This window comes from Pleurodeles waltl, chromosome 4_1 (genome assembly GCF_031143425.1).
Source record: "Pleurodeles waltl isolate 20211129_DDA chromosome 4_1, aPleWal1.hap1.20221129, whole genome shotgun sequence".
NCBI classification, from domain to species: Eukaryota; Metazoa; Chordata; class Amphibia; order Caudata; family Salamandridae; genus Pleurodeles; species Pleurodeles waltl.
The window spans coordinates 800,049,164-800,068,511 of NC_090442.1; positions in this window are offsets into that span (position 1 = coordinate 800,049,164).

Here is a 19,348-nt window from a genome sequence, read left to right on the forward strand (position 1 = left end):
GTTGATGTTGTTGTGGAGCATGTTGGTGTTGTTGTGGGGTGTGTTAGTGATGTTGTGGAGCTTATTAGTGTTCTTGTGGGGTGTGTTAGTGTTCTTGTGGAGCGTGTTGGTGTTGTTGTGGGGTGTGTTAGTGATGTTGTGGAGCGTGTTAGTGTTCTTGTGGGGTGTGTTAGTGTTGTGGTGGGGTGTGTTAGTGTTGTTGCAGGGTGTGTCATAGTTGGTGTGTGGCATGTTAGAGTCAGTGTGGAGCGTGTTGGTGTTGTTGGTGTTTGTGGGGGTGCAGGAGAAACAGCATGCATGGCATGTGAAGGGTCCGTGTGTGTGCTTGGGGTAGGCTTGGGCGCAGGCGAGGTGCTGACCTGGGTTGAGGGCGTGGAGTTTAGTGGACGAGTAATGTTGACTATGGGGGTCGGGCAGCGAGGGCCAGGGGAACTGGCGCTGGACAGAGGCCAAAGCCTGAAATGCTCTCTGTTGGGCTGCCACGCCAGAGTGAATGCCCTCCAGGTATGCAGTTGTTTGTTGCAAATGCCTCTCAACACCCTGGATGGCATTCAGAATGGTTGACTGTCCAACAGTGAGGGATCTCAGGAGGTCAATAGCATCCTTACTGAGGGCAGCAGGGCTGACTGGGGCAGGGCCTGAGGTGCCTGGGGCGAAGGAGATGCCCATCCTCCCTGGTGAGTGGGCACGGAAACACACTGAGGGCGGTGTTGGTAGGGGGTGGCAGCTGTACCTGTTGTTGGGGTGGGCACAGAGGTGTCCGCCACCACCAGGGAGCTTCAATTGGAGGAGGAGTCGCTGTCTGTGGTCTCCCATCCTGTCCCCGTCGTGGTGCTCCCCTCGCCCTCCATCCCACTGGCGCCCTCACCATTAGTGGATTCGGCCTCGGCCTCCTGGCCCATGTGGGATGCAGCTCCCTCCGTCGCTGGAGCCTCTGCTCCTCCGCCAGATGAAGCTAATGCACACAAGGATAGGGTGACAAAACAAAAAGGGGGGGAGAGACAGAGGATACATTTGGTCAATGCCAGCAACAACACTCATGTTGGCGTACACAACTCACAGGGAACAGCCCTATGCCTATGTCATGCACTACCAGTTACAATGCTAGTCACCAGCCCCTGGGGTACAATGTCTAACGCCATCAGCTGCACACCTGAAACAAACAGGGCCCTGCCCAGTAGTAGATGCCCACTAACACTATTGTGGTTGGAGTGCTTCAGAGTCTGTCGAACAAGGGACCTACTGTGGCATGTTCGCCCTGGCCTCGGGGCACACACAGTCCACATCCCCACCCAGGTAAAACCTTAACACGCGCAAAGTAATGGCACTCCTTCCTCGTTGGAAGGCCAGCCCCAGCTGGGCCTCCGCCGTCTTTCTTGCCCAGCGGCGCAGGTCCTCCCACCATTTGTGGCAGTGGGTGCTCTGCCTGTCAAAGACCCCCAGGGTCCGCACCTCCTTGGCGACTGCACGCCAAATACACTTTTTCTGATGGGCACTGACCTGCAGGAAAAAGACAGCAGAAAAGGGAATTATTTACCCATCCAGACCGTCACATTCATGGCTCACCATTTCCCTCCCATCCCCTGGCGCATATACATTGACCACCATACATGCAGCACTCTGGCCAGGTCACCTCAACCCCCCCTACATGTGGCTTACACACACAGCACTCCATACATTCATGGTCCACGCATTATGCTTACAGTGTACTCACCTGTTTGTCTGGAGGACCGTAGAGTAAAGTGTACTGTGGTAGGACCCCATCCACCAATCTCTCCAATTCCTCTGCAGTGAAGGCAGGGACCCTTTCCCCAGACACATGAGCCATTGTCGCTTCCAGACACAGGTCACAGCAGCACTTGCAGTGTAGGTCCTCTCCTGTTGAAGGTCAGGTAGCAAGTGCATGAATAGATGGAAAATGGTGGTCATCGGCGGTGCGTACTGTCACTGCAGGCGTACATCACCATTGGTGCCTGGAACCCATAGGGCTCAATATTAACCAATGCGAAGTTGCGCAGTTGTCATCGACCGCCTACCGCAACGCCGCACAACACCAGCAGAATTACCTAATTTCCACTTGTCCCTCCTCACAGGTCAGGCAGCCGCAATTTCAGGAGGGCACAGGCCATGGCACCTAACTGCGTCACAGCAGACATTGGCACAGCAAATGAATCCCGGATTCACATACTGGTTCTGTAAATGAAGAAATGCATCATTATTGCAATAGCTGTGTGATTATGACCCTCTGCTCACCGTTTTCCTCCATAGGCTTCAACCGCTGAGTAAGAACATGAGATGGAGACATCCTCCAGTGCACAGACCCCTGGTGGACCTTGCCACAATGGAGGACAGACACATTATATTAACATACAGACTTGATCGGGCCACAATCCAAGAACTGTGTGCCCAATTGGAGCCAGACCTGATGTCAGCTATCCGCCAGCCAACAGGTATCCCCCTCTGTTGCAGGTCCTGTCAGTGCTCCATTTACTGGGAAGTGGTTCCTTCCAAACAACAGTTGCCATGGCATCAGGATGTCTCAGCCAATGTTCTCCAACGTGTTAACCAGAGTGTTGTCAGCCCTGCTGAAACACATGCACAGCTACATTGTATTCCCACAGGTGGAGGATTTGGCCACAGTGAAAGTTGACTTTTATGCCCTGGGACATATCCCCAACATCATTGGTGCCATTGGTGGTACACATGTAGCATTTGTCTCCCCCAGGAGAAATGAACAAGTGTTCAGGAATAGAAAAGCTATCACTCTCTGAATGTGCAGATGGTGTGTTTGGCGGACCAGTACATCTCCCATGTGAATTCCAAGTGTCCTGGCTCTGTGCATGACACCTTTATCTTGAGAAATAGCAGCATCTCATATGTGATGGGCCAACTCCAGAGGCACCGGGTGTGGCTAATAGGTGAGCCCAAGGTCCCCACCAAGTATCTGTTGGTGTCTGGGCATGGGGTTGTCCCTAAGAGTTGGTGTGTGTCTAACAGGTATCCCTCGATATTTGCAGGTGACTCTGGTTACCCCAAACTCTCATGGCTACTGACCCCGGTAAAGAATGCCAGGACAAGGGCAGAGGAACATTACAATGAGGCACATGGGCTTACAAGGAGGATAATTGAGCGATCCTTCGGCCTCCTGAAGGCCAAGTTCCGATGCCTCCATCTTACAGGTGGATCCCTGTACTTCTCACCCAAGAAGGTGTGCCAAATCATCGTTGCATGTTGCACAACCTGGCCTTGAGATGCCAGGTGCCTTTTCTGCAGGAGGATGAGCCTGGAGATGGTCTTGTGGCAGCGGTGGAGCCTGTGGACAGTGAGGAGAGGAGGCAGAGGATGAAGATGTGGACAACAGAAGTAAAACCATACAGCAGTACTTCCAGTGATACACAGGTAAGACACTATCATTTCAGTTTTCTATAGGACATTGGACATGGCAGCATAATTTCCCTATGTTTATGGCCACTTACTGTACCATTTGGCATATCTATTTTTAGATCTCTGTGCCCCACTGGTGTGTTTATTGCTGCCCACTACAGGTCATACCAATGTATATACAACTGTACATATGAATTGAAATGTTTTCAGATTGTTGTATTAATACATATTCTAATCAATTGACAGACTCCAGATTTGTATTTGTTCCAAGGGTGTTTATTTAAGTGTTAATAAGTATAGGGGGTATTGCAATGGGCTGGGGTGATGGTGGAGAGATGTCCAGTTAGACTCCAGTCTCTTGGTATCACAGGTGCATTGTCCAAGGGGACATAGGAAAGGGAACAATGACAGTTCAAGGTGGAGTGGGTGACAGAGTGAGACAGAAGGGTGACAATCAGGAGAGTCTCATTTCCTGGCGGGGGTCTTGGCAATGTTATCTCGCTTCTGCCTGGATTGCAGGGACCGTTTTCAGGGTGGTTCTCCTTCTGCAGGGGGTGGGGTGCTGGTGGCCTGTTGTTCCAGTGGCGGGGCTTCCTGTCGACTAGCGCCATCGGAGGTGGAGGGCTGTTCATCGCTGTGGCTAGTGTGAGGGGGCCCGTTATTGTGCCACTGCCTCCCTCATGTTGTTGACCATGTCAAACAGCACACCTGCAATGGTGACCTGGATGGTGTGGATGTGTTTAGGGCCTCCCTGATCCCCAGATACTGTTCCTCTTACAGCCACTGGGTCTCCTGCAACTTGCTCAGTATCTAGCCCAAGGTCACCTGGGAATGATGGCATGCTCCCAGGATCCCTGCAAGTACCTCGTGGAGAGTGGGTTCCCTGGGCCTGTCCTCCCCCTGTCACACAGCAGTCCTCTCAGCTTCCCTGTTGTCCTGTGCCTCTGTCCCCTGAACCGTGTGTTCACTGCCACTGACCCCAGGTCCCTGATTGTCTTGAGTTTGGGGGGTTCCCTGGGGTCCCTGTAGTGGTGGGCACACTGCTGATTGACGTGTCCTGGGGACAGAGGGATGGGCCCACTGGTTGAGTGCTGTGCTGGTGTTTCCTGAGGGGGGAGGCTCTGTGGTGGGTTGGGACTGTGTCTGGGTACCCGACTGTCCAGAGGCCCCTGATGGCTCAGGTTGGTCATCGTGATCCAGGCGTGCAGAGCTGCTGTCATCACTGTGAGCCTCTTCTGTGGGGGGACTGGATTTTGGTGGCACCTTCTCTCCGTGACGTTGAGCGGGGGTCCTGTGGGGATGTAAATGCAGTGTTATTGTATCTGCATGCCATCTTATGCATGGGTGTGTTTCCCTGTAGGGTTGTGATGGCCCTATCAGCTTTGCCTTGTGGGCGTGGTGATTCTCTCTAATGGGCATGCTTTGGTGATGGGTGTCCTGTCAGGTCTGTGATGGGTGTCCATGCATTGGTGTTGCATGCAAGGCTTGGTATTGGGGTGGGTGGGTTGTGATATTGGGGTATTTGTGAGTTCGTGGAGTGATGGGGTGAGGGTAGGGATAGGAGTTTGTGATGGCATGCAGGTAGGGTGGGGGATAGAGTAGAAAAGATTTGACTTACCAGAGTCCAGTCCTCCTGCTACTCCTGCGAGGCCCTCAGGATGCATGATCACTAAGACTTGCTCCTCCCATGTTGTTAGTTGTGGGGGAGGAGGCAGGGGTCCACCGCCAGTCCTCTGTACTGCTACCTGGTGTCTAGCAACCACGGAATGCACCTTCCTTCGTAGGTCATTCCACCTCTTCCTAATGTCATCCCTTGTTCTGGGGTGCTGTCCCACAGCGTTGACCCTGTCGACGACTCTCCGCCATAGCTCCATCTTCCTTGCAATGGATGTCTGCTGCACCTGTGATCAGAATAGCTGTGGCTCTACAAAGATGATTTCTTCCACCCTGGCCCTTAGCTCCTCCTCCGAAAACCTGGGGTGTCTTTGGGGTGCCATGGATGTGGTGTGAGTGGTATGTGTGAGGATGTTGGGGTGTGGGCTGTGAGGTGCGTGGATGGTGTATGGGTGATGGTGTTTTGTGGCTCTGATTGAGTAGGTGCTCCTGGCTTTTCTCTCTCTGTTTGCTATCTTTTTTTCCGTAGGAAGGGTTGTGGGTAATGTGTGTGTGCGTTTTATAGTGTTGTGGGTATGTGGGTGTGGTGTGTGTATGTCTGTCAGGTGTGTGTGATATGAAGTGCCCAGTGTGGTGGAGTTTTGTTCATGTGTATATATTTTGAGCGCAGCAGTGTGTACTGCCAATTTACTGTGGTTGAAAGACCACCGCAGGGATTCGTGGGTTCTGATACTGTGGGCGTATTCCTGTTGGTTTTACGGTGTGGGTTTTGGTACCACCAATTTATCACTGTCCTTTGGTGTGGCAGACTTATGTGGGTGTCTGTATAGTGGCGGATTTCTCAGTGTGGTTCATAATACCCGTAGCGATAAACCGCTGCGGTCACGGTATGCTGGCGGCTGTCAGCACAGCAGTAGGTGGCATTTACCACCAAGGTTGTAATGAGGGCCAGAGCCTGTCTTCTCCCTGTAAAGCATACTCAGCTGTAAGAGTGCACTAACTGACAACAAAGACTCCTCAAATTGAGACTGGTAGTCCTGGTACTAAACCATAAAAGCAAGATGTCAAAACTATGCTTAAGTGTCAACTGTACCATTGCCTAGTAAAATGGACGAAACGTTAAAACTAGTGGCCAAGCCTGCTATGCTGCTTTATTCCAATAACTAGAGTGATTACCAAGGTGACCATCTAGCATTCCGCTCCTAATGATGAAGTCACCGAAGGTGTGAACTCAAAGAGAATTCTAGCCAATGCCCCACTAAGTCATATCACTGATCAACAGGTAACAGACAGCCAGAGATAAAAGATTGAGAAATTGTGCCTTGAACTTGAAAGGTAAGCCTACTATTAGGAAATAAACATTTGGCAGCATGAACATTTTTGCACAACAAATGGATAACCAGATTTGTCAAACACTGTTCCTGAACCTACAAGTAATGTGTATAGAAGATTGTTTTCCTTTTACATTTAAGAACTTCTTATTTACAAAGACAATTACTCTGCCTGTTGCTTGAATGTGAGTTTTGAGTGTCTGCTCCCTAGACATCTTCACTGCAATACTTTGGTTGCTCACCCTCACTGCCTTGAGAGTCAAATGTGCAAGAGGTGTACGAGGCCCATTTCTGAAGCCATTGTGGAAATGATTAGGTTGAAGACATTTGGATCCACACATTACCCCACTGTGCATGGGGCCTACTAGCATAAAATCTTAACTTTTGTGGAGGCAAGCAGGGGAGATGCAAACAAAATAGATGACACAACATAGTACCCCTTAGATTACAACGGAGAAACAAAGGTAATTTCCCAAAGCTGCATTCCTCACTTTGAGTCCCAATTACTTACAAAACAAAACAAACACTGAAAGTGAGCATTTGAGTGCCATTACCAAACAATCACAGTAAGATGTGGAAACCAGCCAGACAAATTCTTCTCAGAGATGAGGGCTCTGGTAAAATAGCTAAAGCAATTGCTGGCAATAGAGCCCACCCATGTACATATCCCTGGATGTGACATTGAAGGAACTAACAGCACTCGAAACAACAATTGCCACAACAAAATCCTCAGCAGCTATCCCCTCTGTTAGAGCAGATATTCCTTCCTTCAATACACCGTTTTAGGGCACCGAAGACAGATTGACCTGGGCAACAAAACAGATCATTGCCTCAATTGACTGAGAGCAGGACTACTGATTGGTATATGCTAAAAAAAGATTGTGGAGCTCAAAGACAGACATTGCAGAGACAACCTATGCTTTGCTAATGTGCCCTAGATTGGAAAGAAGATAATGACATGTTAACCTTCCTTTTTCGTTTCATTTAAAGAATCAAAAACTTTATGTATGAGCCTCCTCTATAGTTCCAACAGCCTCACAGGATCTGATCCAGACACATGACAACTATGGTAGGACCAATTTCAGATATTATTTTCTTTCTTCTGACACCAACATGTGCATATGACCATTACAGAAACAAAGAAATGGGGGGCAGACGTACAATACATAATATTCATCTTCAAAGAATTCTCACATAAAACATTGCATAGACACAAATGATTCCTGAAGCTATGGACCTGTCACTTGAAAATGTACATCTAATATGGCATGCAAGACCCTAAATTAATGTTAATCAGTCATGTGAACAAGATAACCACCACTGGGAACAAATAAAGCACTAGCAAATGCCTCTTCCATCCAGAGACAAGTAATGATCTCAGTTGATACTCTCATAATATGATGAAGGTGGTGCTGCACCTTGATGATTAGGATTCATCAAACAAGGTCACTAATCAATGAGACCTATCCTCTTCACTGCACCTTATCGGTCTCCATGACCCCTCTTCATGTGACCTCTCTACATAACAAAAGCGTGACAGTGTTCTGCATTCTTAGACTTTAAAAGACAAAACTTATCCCTACCCATCGAGTATTGGTTCCATAAAATGTACAATGTTGCCTCTTGTGAACATGTGATTTATAGCCTGAATGACTAGTAAGATAAAATCCAGGTTACATAGGTTATATTTGTGGGGGATCGCCAAAGCCCCACTTTTTCTCGTTGTACTGTAAATATGGTGCACGTTACCCTCTATTGGACTTTAAGTACCACCTGCCTACTCAGTGGGCGGATGGCACTGGAAGGTTGGTAAATCAGCTTAACATGAAATTTGGTCATCCTGCACTTAGACCTCGTTAAAGGCAAACCATGCACCTACAAACTGACCGTAGGCTAAACTTGTGTAGTTGATGGTGTTGAAGTTCCGAGTCCACCTAGAAGGGGAAGAAGAGAGCGAGAGAGTGGGCCACCAAACTGTCCCTGTACTAAACATTCTTGGTACAGCCAGGAGAAACAAGGCTGCCTTGAACTAAATGAAACAAAGTGGTGCTGTGTGTCTCCTGCCGCCTTAAGCACCTCAGTGAGGGCATTAGTTCAAGGCAAGCTACAAACCATGTACCTTCAAACTGTCCCTAGGGTTAACATGGGTAGTTGATTGTTGTCGAAGTACCTGCTCCAAATAGAGGGAAAAAAGAGTATGCCTATAATCTGACCCTATGCTTCTTATGTTGAAAGAGTAAGAACTAGATCCAGATACCTAGAACATATAGCAAAATGTTACCCAGGAGACCCGCAGATTTGGTATACCTTCTAGTCACTGATTTACCTGAGTGATACTTCTTTGCAACATTCAGCAGTATTGCCAGTGGTGTGATAGTCCATATTCCTCACCTCCATCACAGTCAATCATCAAGTGTTCTTGCATATACAGTTAATTGTTAATAGTCACACTTCCCCAAAACAGACCCATCCCTTTCTTTCACACTTCCCCTCTTACCACACTGGGTTGGATAGTATGGAGCACTTTCAGAAGCAAAGCATCCCATCTGAAACTCTCATGCAGGACATGGTATTAGTGACACCATGTAGTGGTAAACCAAGATCAATCATAGCACTTCCGAACATAGATCACCCTGGTTGTTTCTCACCCCCACATCAACTGTGACTGACTTATCACTGATCTCTATCCATCCACGAGTCAGTTAACACAGTATGCTTCTCTGGATCCTATTCTGTCAAGTTGGACTGCCATTTCTTCTGCGAGGTAGAGCAGTTGTATTGACTTTGCACTGTCCACAAGATCATGCAAGGCAATTTCCTTTGTTTATTGAAGCTAAGTTCCAGAAGTATCCAAAGAATAGGAACCTGCCTTCGACACTAATATAACTGTGCAGCTTCTAGCATATCTTGGTTTCCATTCTGTGAACACAATTTCTCCACTACTTTTAAGTGATGAGAAATCTGTGTGTGGGTTGGAATATGGGTAACTAAAACTTTGAAAGAGGGAGGTGTTCCAGACTGGCATTAGACATCAGATTTGCTTTTTAAGTGGCATAGCAGGAAAGAAACTCCTTCCTCAAGAGACAGCCTTCTGAGACTGGGATAGTCTTGCTCTGGGAACAAAGGGCATTGCAGATTGTACAGCACAATACGTATGTCACTTCAATTCCACCCCATTCCCATGGCATGTGCAGCCGAGTTGACTCCTTAAATGGTATTGGAGTGACAGTGCAATACCCAACATTCCATCGGTTTTCTTAAACAAGCAGACACCCACAAAGCATACTCCAGACACAGTTCACACTTCAGTAACATCATTCTAATATCCTCAAACCATCAGATACCCTCGCAATCGTAACATAAACACTCTAAATACCCCTCAAATACCCTCACAATGCACCCAGAAACCCATGGAACTTGAAGATAAACTTGATGAAAATTGAGGAATGTTTCAGGAAGCTGCAGGCTTCCGCTGTCAGAGCAGAATTTGCTGAGGCGAAAACAGCCCTGCAGAAAGATACCACTCTCCCTCACTGTGGTGCCCCCTACTTGCTTATCAGGGTACATGCTCATTAATCCTGGTGAAGCCTGATTAATTCAGGGACAAGTACACAATGTTGTCAGGCAGGGTGAAAGATCTGTACCATGAGGAGCCTAATGTAAACTGATCCCGATTTGATCGGGCGGAGCACTTTCATTTGCAGCTGCCAAGGCTTGTTGGCATATTTCCCAAGGGATCTTCAGGCATCTTGAAGCTCCAGCCCCCAGCACTCCATCCTGCAAAGCACAGCTCCCTGAGTGGCTCTCCAGTGGCTTGGGATCCCTTTTCGTAGTGCTGCATGGGCTCTTGTTTTGCATTTTATGTCCCCGTCCTGTGGGACTCCTGTACGTGCTGCCAGTGCTTCTCTGGGCTCTCTGTGTTGTGGAGGATGCCCCTCTGAGCCCCTCTCCTGGGTAGAGTCCATCTGGTCCATCCTGGTCCCCAGCAGCTCCACTTTCCGCCAACTACAAGTTTTGCATGTGCCAAGGCTTGTTGGTGGAATCCGAAGATGCAAACCCAACTTCAATCCTCCTTCTGGTGTGGGTCATCACCTGCATCCTCCAGGAACTTGACTTCATCTTCTTGGGTGCAGTGCTGGCTCTCCTTCATCACCGTCGACTCTTCTCTTGCACCTTCAGTCTGGTGGGTAGGGGCTCCTGCTCTTCCTGGACTCTGCTATGCTTGTTGGACTTGGTCCCCTTCTTCCACAGGTCCCCTTGTCCAAAAATCCACTGTTGGTGTCTTGCAGTCTCTTCTGGGCTTTGCATTATTTTTCTTATCTTCTAAGTGGGTGTTCTGGGGAATTTACAGTGATTTACTCCTGTTTTCCTGGTCGCTGGGGGGTGTTGTGGTACTTACCTTTGGACTTTTCTAGTACTCCCAGCTCCCCTCTACACATTCCACTTACCTAGGTGGGGGACTGACTCTCACATTCCATTTTTTTAGTATATGGTTTGTGCTCCCCAGGGCTATTTCTCTCTATTGTGATTTTCACTAATTGCACTGTTTTTGAACAGTTTTATGCCTATTTCTGCTTACTTGTATATATGATGTGTACATTACCTTCCTCCTAAGGGAAGGTATTTTTGGTATTTGTGTCACCAAAATAAAGTACCTTTATTTTTGGAACACTGAGGCCCATATTTATGCTTTTTTAGCGCTTCATTTGCTTAGTTTTTTTACAAGTTTGCGCTGCTTTAGCATCACAAAATGACGCAAATGCAGCGCTAAAAAAGTATAAATAATGTCCTGAGTGTTTTCTTTCATGTGTATAAGTACTGTGTGTGACTACAGTGGTATTGCATGAGCTTTGCATGTCTCCTAGATAAGCCTTAGCTGCTCATCCACAGCTACCTCTAGAGAGCCTGGCTTCTAGACACTGACTACACTATACTAATAAGGGATACTTGGACCTGGTATAATGTGTAAGTACCATAGGTAACCACCACACACCAGGCCAGCCTCCTACAGTTGACACCTCTGGTATGATTTGAACCCCCAGGTAATATTTCTTTTCCTGAATGTTTGCTTTTCTGTGGGGGGGCTATTGGATCCCCCAGGAGAAAAGAAAATTGCATGCACATTTCTGGGGTTCAGCCTTTCTGGTATATAGGCCGACATCCTCAGAGGACAATTTCTTTTTGTTGAATGGTTGTTTTTCCCTGGTGGTGCAATCATGCCACCAAGGATGGAGCAATTGCCCCCAGAGAAAAAGGAAATGGCACTCATATTTTTCCCTTTGGGCATTAGTTTTTCACACAATTTTTGTTTTTCCTTTGGGGTAATTGGGCCCCAAAGGTGGGCATGATCAAGGAAAAGAAAATGGTGACCAAATTGTCTAGGGTTCTGACTGTATACCAGATGGGCTGATCCCACTGGGGAGGCATCATTTTTAGGCAATGATTGCTTTCCCCTGTGAGTGATTGGTGCCCAAAGAAAACATGATAGGTTACCCCTGGGAAAAAACAAAATAACAGTCAAAATTTCCAGGATGTATGTCAGATGGGGAAAACCTCCTTGTGGGCTTCATTTATTTTTTTAACAATGTTGGTTTCCCCTGTCGATCATATTGTTTTTTTTCAGAGGGGTGATCATGCCATTTTGGAGGCCCAATCACCCATATACCAGAGGATCCTACCCCCAAAACATTAGAAATCCCAAGCTTGTGACACATCCATGAGCAGAGATTTGTTCCTGCTTCTTCAAATAAGTATAACTGTAACTGCTGAATTTCTGTGGTTTTGTGTACTTAAAATTTGAACCTAACTGTAATGTCTCTGTAACATTTGGGGCCTCATTATGGCCCTGGCGGCCGGCGGTACACCGGCGGTAATACTGCCAACAGGCTGGCGGTGTACCGGCAGTGTATTATGACCTTGGAGAATTAGCCACTGCCATACCGCCGGCCCCAGCAACTGACCACCAGGCTTCTGCCAGGCGGTCATAATCCCCCACCGCCAGCCTGTCCATGGTGGTAAACACCACCATGGAAAGGCTGGCAGTAAGGGGGAGTCGGGGTGCCCCTGGGGGCCCCTGCACTGCCCATGCGCTTGGTATGGGCAGTGCAAAGGCCCCCTGGCACAGCCCCATCGCGCAGTTCACTGCCCGAAATTCGGGCAGTGAAATGCGTGATGGGTGCTGCTGCACCCACTGCACATCAACATTGCCGCCAGCTCTATTATGACCGGCTGCAGTGTTGATATGCCTTTCCGCTGGGCCAGCGGACCGAAATGCTGTTTCCGTCCACTGGCCCAGTGGAAAATTCATAATAGGGAGCCACAAATACCGCCAGCAGTGGCGGTATAGTGGTGCCCGCAGCTTTAGCGGTCTTTTTGTAAGAACGCCGAAGTTGCAATGAGGGCCGTTGTGTTTTTAGTGCATTCATAAATTTTTTCCTAAATATACAATCCCTGTAACCTTGTTTTTTTCAGTAAATTCCTATGCTTTTTTACATAAAGTGATATTTAATTACCATATGTTATTCCAAACACTTCCATGTGACCAAACCCCCTACATGCATCCAACCCCATGCGGCTCACGGCCTTTGGCAATGGATAGCGGGGTTTGGTGAGTGAGTGTGTAGGAGGGCCAGGTATCCTGACCCCATGTGTCTAGGCCCTGTGGCAGCAACTTATCTCTCATGTTGAGGTGAGCCAATCAGAATCTTGCTTTTGCTCAGGGATCTGCAGATTCACCATATTTAATTACCATACATTTTTCGAACCACTACTGAGCACAGCCTCTAGCCATTCACAGAGGTGGGGTGGCAGCAGGGCTTGGCCTGCAGCCAGGCCCTGCAGCCAACCCTCCACATACAGTCAGTCTCACACTGTGCACAGTCTTTGGAGGTTTGGTGAGTGAGTATGTAAGTTGGTGTATTTTTTCCATTGGGATGTGGATCCATGGATCCATCACAGATTTTCACTAGGGCCAAACCCAGTACTGCAATGGATCTTTGGATTCTTGCTTACCCCAAAGCAAAGGTTTTTTGCTAGTTTCTTGCCCACAGGGATTTCCTCAGAGACCTCTCCAACAGTCCTATCCATTCAGGATACCTCTATCCTGTCCCCTTATATCACTTTTAATGTTTATGTCATAGTTACCTTAGGGCACAGATTACACTTTCTTCAGAAACTTATAACTTCTGAATTTCTATGGTTTTGTGTGTGTAAAATGTGAACCTAACTATATAGTCCCTGTAACCTTTGGTTTATTCACATGTATATATATATATATATATATATATATATATATATATATATATATATATATACAGATACCAGTAGGTAGTTATAGTCAGGACCATGTTTCCATAGAAAAAGCATTTTTTGACTTGCCCATATCATTGGTGCCGTTTGATGAATCATCACAAACATTTCCAAAAAAAAGTGTGCTGGTGATTTTTGTCATGCATGGAAAATTTCAGGGTGATCCAAGAAAAAAGGGGGTAAAAAAAAGAGTTTCCCATGTTAATTTCCATAGGAGTTTTCAACAGAATTTCACCCCGAACAGCTGGACGGAATTACACCAAATTTGGCAGGAAGGTAGCTTTCAGTATGCAGATTACGCTTTTGTGTAAATCCATTCAGTAGTTTATGAGAAATTAAGGAAAATCCAAATTTGTATATCTCTGGCTGTGAATAAATCACAAAAATGTGCAAATATATTCAAATGCATGTACAAATAGAAGTGCTGTAATTGGCTGGCCACAACCTGACTAGAAAGCTGGGCCACCATTTTATGGTAAGGAGAGGGTCCCTGGGTCTAAAATTAGAAATGATAAGAGGTATAAGGAGTCAGGGTTGAGGTGTCTTAACCCCAGGGGTGTGATATAGGCTCTTTGAGCATCAAATAATGGGTTTAAAATGACTTTTATTCACCATGCATAACACTTTCCAGTGTACTCGAATATCCTCGAATAACCCAGAACATTCTCAAATATTCGAGGATATTCTTGAATATTTGAGAATATGCAAATAAAATTAAAAAAACATTCACAGACTCATCTATACAGTAATTCATTCACTCATACATGCACTCAGGGACTCATGCACCGACTCACATATCCACTCAGATCCACTCATAGACTCACACACCCACTTTCCAACCCACTTGAGACACTCATACACCCTCTCATAGATCTACTGATGAAGACAGGCCCATTGGCCAACCCCCACTATGCACAGTGCACAATGTGAAGTTGAGCAGTTAAAAGGGCTTGGCTTCAGGCCCTTCGGTCAAACCCCGCTAGCAGTGGTTGGATTAACATATAGTAATTACAATTATGTTGCAATAAAAAACCATTGAAATTCACTGGAAAAAACAAAGGTTACATGGACGTTATAGTTAAGTTCTGAATTTACTCATACAAAACCATAGAAATTTAGACTTTATTGTTAGAGTTATTTCAAGTAACTAAAACTCACACCATAAGGTAACTAGAACTTGTGCCTTCGCCGTGCACAGCTAATTACTCCACATATTATATCATTAGTAACATCTTCTAATCCATTTTTGACATTATCACTGCAACATTTGCAGTAAAATTACTGATAAGAAAACTGTGCATTGCAAGGGCACGAGTTATAGTTACCTTACGGCGCGAGTTATAGGTCAATGCTAAACCTATTGGCATTGTAAATACTTGCTTAGCTATCCAGTTTGCTGGTGGAGAACACTGTTATTAAGGTCTATTCTTTTCCTTGTCTGACTCCTATATGGCTTGGTTTTAGCTGTTTCCCACCCATCTACAATTGTCTCCGCTAAATGTGAGCCCCATAATAAATGAACAGTGTCTAAAGTGGCCTCGCTCTTCATCCCATGACGCATGCTGTGGAATTGTGTAAAGGGCAAGTTGAAGTAATACTTTGTTCTTTTGGTCTCCTTTATCGTGTTTGGAGAAGTTCTTCGGATTTCAGCATAGAGAAGCCAGGTGTGTTTTTGCTTTTCCACTTTGACATATCTCACACACACACACACACTCACCCACTTATCTGTAAGAATACTTCCCCTTTCTACAGAATACGTAGTATTTTAGAAGGAAGGTTTTAGACAATCAACAGAGATGGCATCTCAGTGGATGGCTGCTACCCAGGCCCTAACTAGAGTGGTGAAGGACAGTTCTGAGGCAGGGTCTAATCCTGAAACAGCACTTCCATTGACCCTATTTTGAAATGTTCCTGTTGTGGGAATTAGGCCCAGCCATACAAGTGGGGTAGCATATTTATTGGGACAAGTCAGGTAACACTAAGGGTACAGATTTTGTGGATCCCTGTAGTTTCCAGATGTTGCATTCACAGGAATGTAAGGAAAATGTGTGAATTTGATTTTAGGCAAATTTGGATGATTGCAGGACATGGTAGGTAAGAGAAAGTTGTGGGATTGATGCAAGCTACACACAACTGTGGAATCTCCTGGGTATCCTATTCTTAACAACATCAGTGTTTGGCAGGTTTCTGGGGTTGGTGGTTAAGCCCAGGCCCAAAATACTGCAGCTGCCATTATCTCTGATCTATCCATATGGCATTTTAGGGCCTATTGTGCCGTGGTCTTAGGGTGAGCCACAAAGTAGGGTAGTGTTTTTATCGGGGAATGTGTGGAAATGCTAGGTGGTAGGGAATCCACAGATTCTGGATGTTTCTCTCACAGAAATATCAGGTAAGTAGGTGTTTGTAGCCAAACTTTGATGTTTGTAAGGGCTTCTCGGTATAAAACAAACCCTTATGTGATCCATTCAAATCGCACCACATTGGGCTCCCAAGGCTGTCTTGTTTTTAGAAAATGTCTGGGTTTGGTAGGTTTCCCTTGGTGGTGGCCGAGTCCAGGGCCAAATATCTCAGCCACCCACATTGCCAAATCATGTCATTTTTTACAGGAAATGTTCTCGTTTACACATTTATTTTTGACCCTTTTCTGTTGCAGGCACAAGAATCACACATAGAAGTGTTTTTTTTCTTCGAAGACGTGTGGAAACACTGGGTGGTAGTAAATTTCTTGATCCCTGCCTATCCTGAGACTTTCTCTCACAGTAATGTCAGGAAAAAGTGTCTTTTAGCCTAAGTGTAAGGTTTTCAAGGGCTTCTAGGTAAAAACAACTTATGAGATCTACGCAGGTCACAACACCATTGACTCCCTTGGGAGTATAGATTTAAAAAATGGCTAGATTTGGTAGGCTTCCCTGGGTGCTGGCTGTCCTAGAATCCGAAATTCACAGCTTCTCAAATTGCAAAAGGGTTGCGTGTGAAAGTTTGATCACTCCATTTCCACGCTGTAAAAAAGGGTTGATTTTCAGTGGAAAACATTTGATCTGTCTCTGTTCATTTTGGGCCCTTTTCTTTCCCAGGCAACCAGCCCACACTCACAAGTGGGGTACGATTTGTATTGATGGACATCTGGGAGCACAAAATAGCAGAACATTTATTACCAATTGGAATTTCCTTTATTTGTGGCTTCGAAATGTAAGTCAGTGTGCAAAATACCCTCTGCAATTGTTTTCTTGCAAAATGCCCTCTGATGCACATGATAGTATTGGTACCCACAAATTCAGAGGTGTACAAATAACCACTGGCCCTAAATTCAGGATCTAGTGTTCATTTCAGAAATGAGTTTCCTTCATATCCATTTCTCATTCTATATTTATTTACCATATATGAACTCCTCTATACTCGCCACATAATGAAAAATAATTGCAAGGTGCAGCTGAGTTGTTGGCTTTGGGTATCACATGTTTTTAGAGAACCTACAAGGACAATATATACCCGACGAGAAGGGTCTAGCTGATCAAACAGTAAATCGGCCATCAAAGTTACGGATGAAACAATGTCACCAATGGCTGTTTTTTCCTACTCATTTTCATTTTTTTTATTCATTATGACCAAATTTAGGAAAAATGGGCTACCACTTAGAAAAATACTAAAACTGTGGTAAAATTGTTTTTGGGTACATCTCTGCTGTTCCTGAAAGGTGGGAAGGTGGCAATATTAGCACAGTAAACCTTTTATTGCAAAAAATCTTTCACTTTCGTGCAGAGTACTTTTTCCCCATTTGTTATTTAAGAAAGAAAATATTTTGCCATTTTTTGGCCATTTTCTAAGTTCCTCCTGAGGGAAATATGCAAACGCCTGGTACCGTTCGAATTTCCAGGATGTTGGAAGAAAGGTTAAAAATTTGATGTGGATATCTTATGTGGAGAAAACGTTATTAAGGTGTAAGAATGAAGTTGGCCAAATAGCAAAAAGGAGAACAGGACTGGGGTGAAAATGCTTCATCAGTTAAGTGGTTAACTAAAACTTTTTTTAAACAAAAAAAAAAGAAGTAGATTCAGATGAAATGTGTGTGTTGGCATATCTGGTCAGCACTACTGCTGGTTCAAATGTGTTCATGAGGGAGCAAATGTTTTTATTAGTCACATATGCAAATTACAGAACTTGCAGCATAGGTACTCTGCGAAGCATGATCAGCACAAGCAATATATTTTAGTTAAGATGGCTGTAGTTAAGTGCCGCACAACACAGAACAAATTCCCTAAAGGGTGTGAACAGTCCATGCAAGGAACCATCATGTTGGTGGCTCGGGGAGAGCTGTTATGCATTATGACATGGAGACTTTATTTTTTCCCTCTCCTTCTCATTGAATTAATCTTTTTGCCAGCCTCTTTGTTGATCACCTGACATTAGGAAGAAGGCATTATTTTATAAACAGCACATTGTGTAAGAAATCAGTGTATTAGTTGAGGGGGGTAAGTACCCACTGTGTCATAATCACAATCCTTGTCAGGGTGAGCCACTTAAGTTACTAAATAAACCTGAACTCAATCCCATTGTAACTATGGGACAAGATAGGAAGGCTTAACTTAGTGGCAATGTAAAACTATTTTTGCAACACTAAAACAGTAATAATGTTGAAATGCACAACAATAAAAATCCCAAAATGAGTTAGAAAAATGTTAAAGTTGTAAGTAGAGCTTGCACCCACAAACACAAAGTGCCAATGATAGTCAAAGGTTATGGTAGAACAGGACCTCGGTGCAATTTGATGCTGACCATGATGGACCATAGGTCGGAAACACTAACCGGTTTTGATCTGGTCAAAGATTTGACCTTCTAACTTTAGTCTTTCAAGTCCAATTCACCACAGGAGGGCACTTCTAAAGTCACCCAGGATGTAAGGAGAGGTACTTAGAGATTCGCAGTGTGGCATGTGGAGGACAATAGATGAGTCCAGTCCAGGTCCAGTTGCCCCAGGTCAGTTGGGCACTTGCAGGAATTTTATTTTGTAGCTTGTGATAGTAAACAGGAGGTCTAACAGGATTTAACAGGAGGTCAGCTTTATGACCTTGAAGTCCACTTATTTTTCTTGGGTACATGAGAGACAGCAGGTCCTGTCTTTTAGGCCCTACTAAGGACTCAGGCAGCAGGCTCAGTCCTTTTCTGATCTTCCACAGCTCTGGGAGTATTGTATTTTAAAGTGGGTGCCTGGAAGTGCCACATGTATTCCTGGCATAAGCCTGTTGGTGGAAATGATCTCAGGGGACACCATAACAAATGAGGTAAAGGTTCCAAGGTCTAACCCTCCCCACTTTGGGCATTTTCAAGGTGACAGACGTTTTCGGCCACACTAAACTTGGACTTTGAGGCTGGGTGTGTGTGTGTGAGGAGTGTACTATTGTAATCCCAGTGTCCTCCCACATCTAAAACTGAAATCCAGTTTTAGGCAGTCCCTCTACCCCCAACAAACTCAGAGAGAGATGCCTGATAGAACAAAGCTGAGGTTTGTTTTTTAGAAAACAGTTGATACACACAAATTATCTTACTATTGTGTTTCTGGCATGTGAAGTGTTCCCAAAATGTTATATGTAAACCGAGCAGACCTGTCAAACATGTCATGACACTCAAGCAAGATCTGATACAATTGATCTGGCTGGGGCAGCAAAAAAAGATTGCAGGCTTGGGGTTTGCTTCATCTGGTTGTGAACTAGACC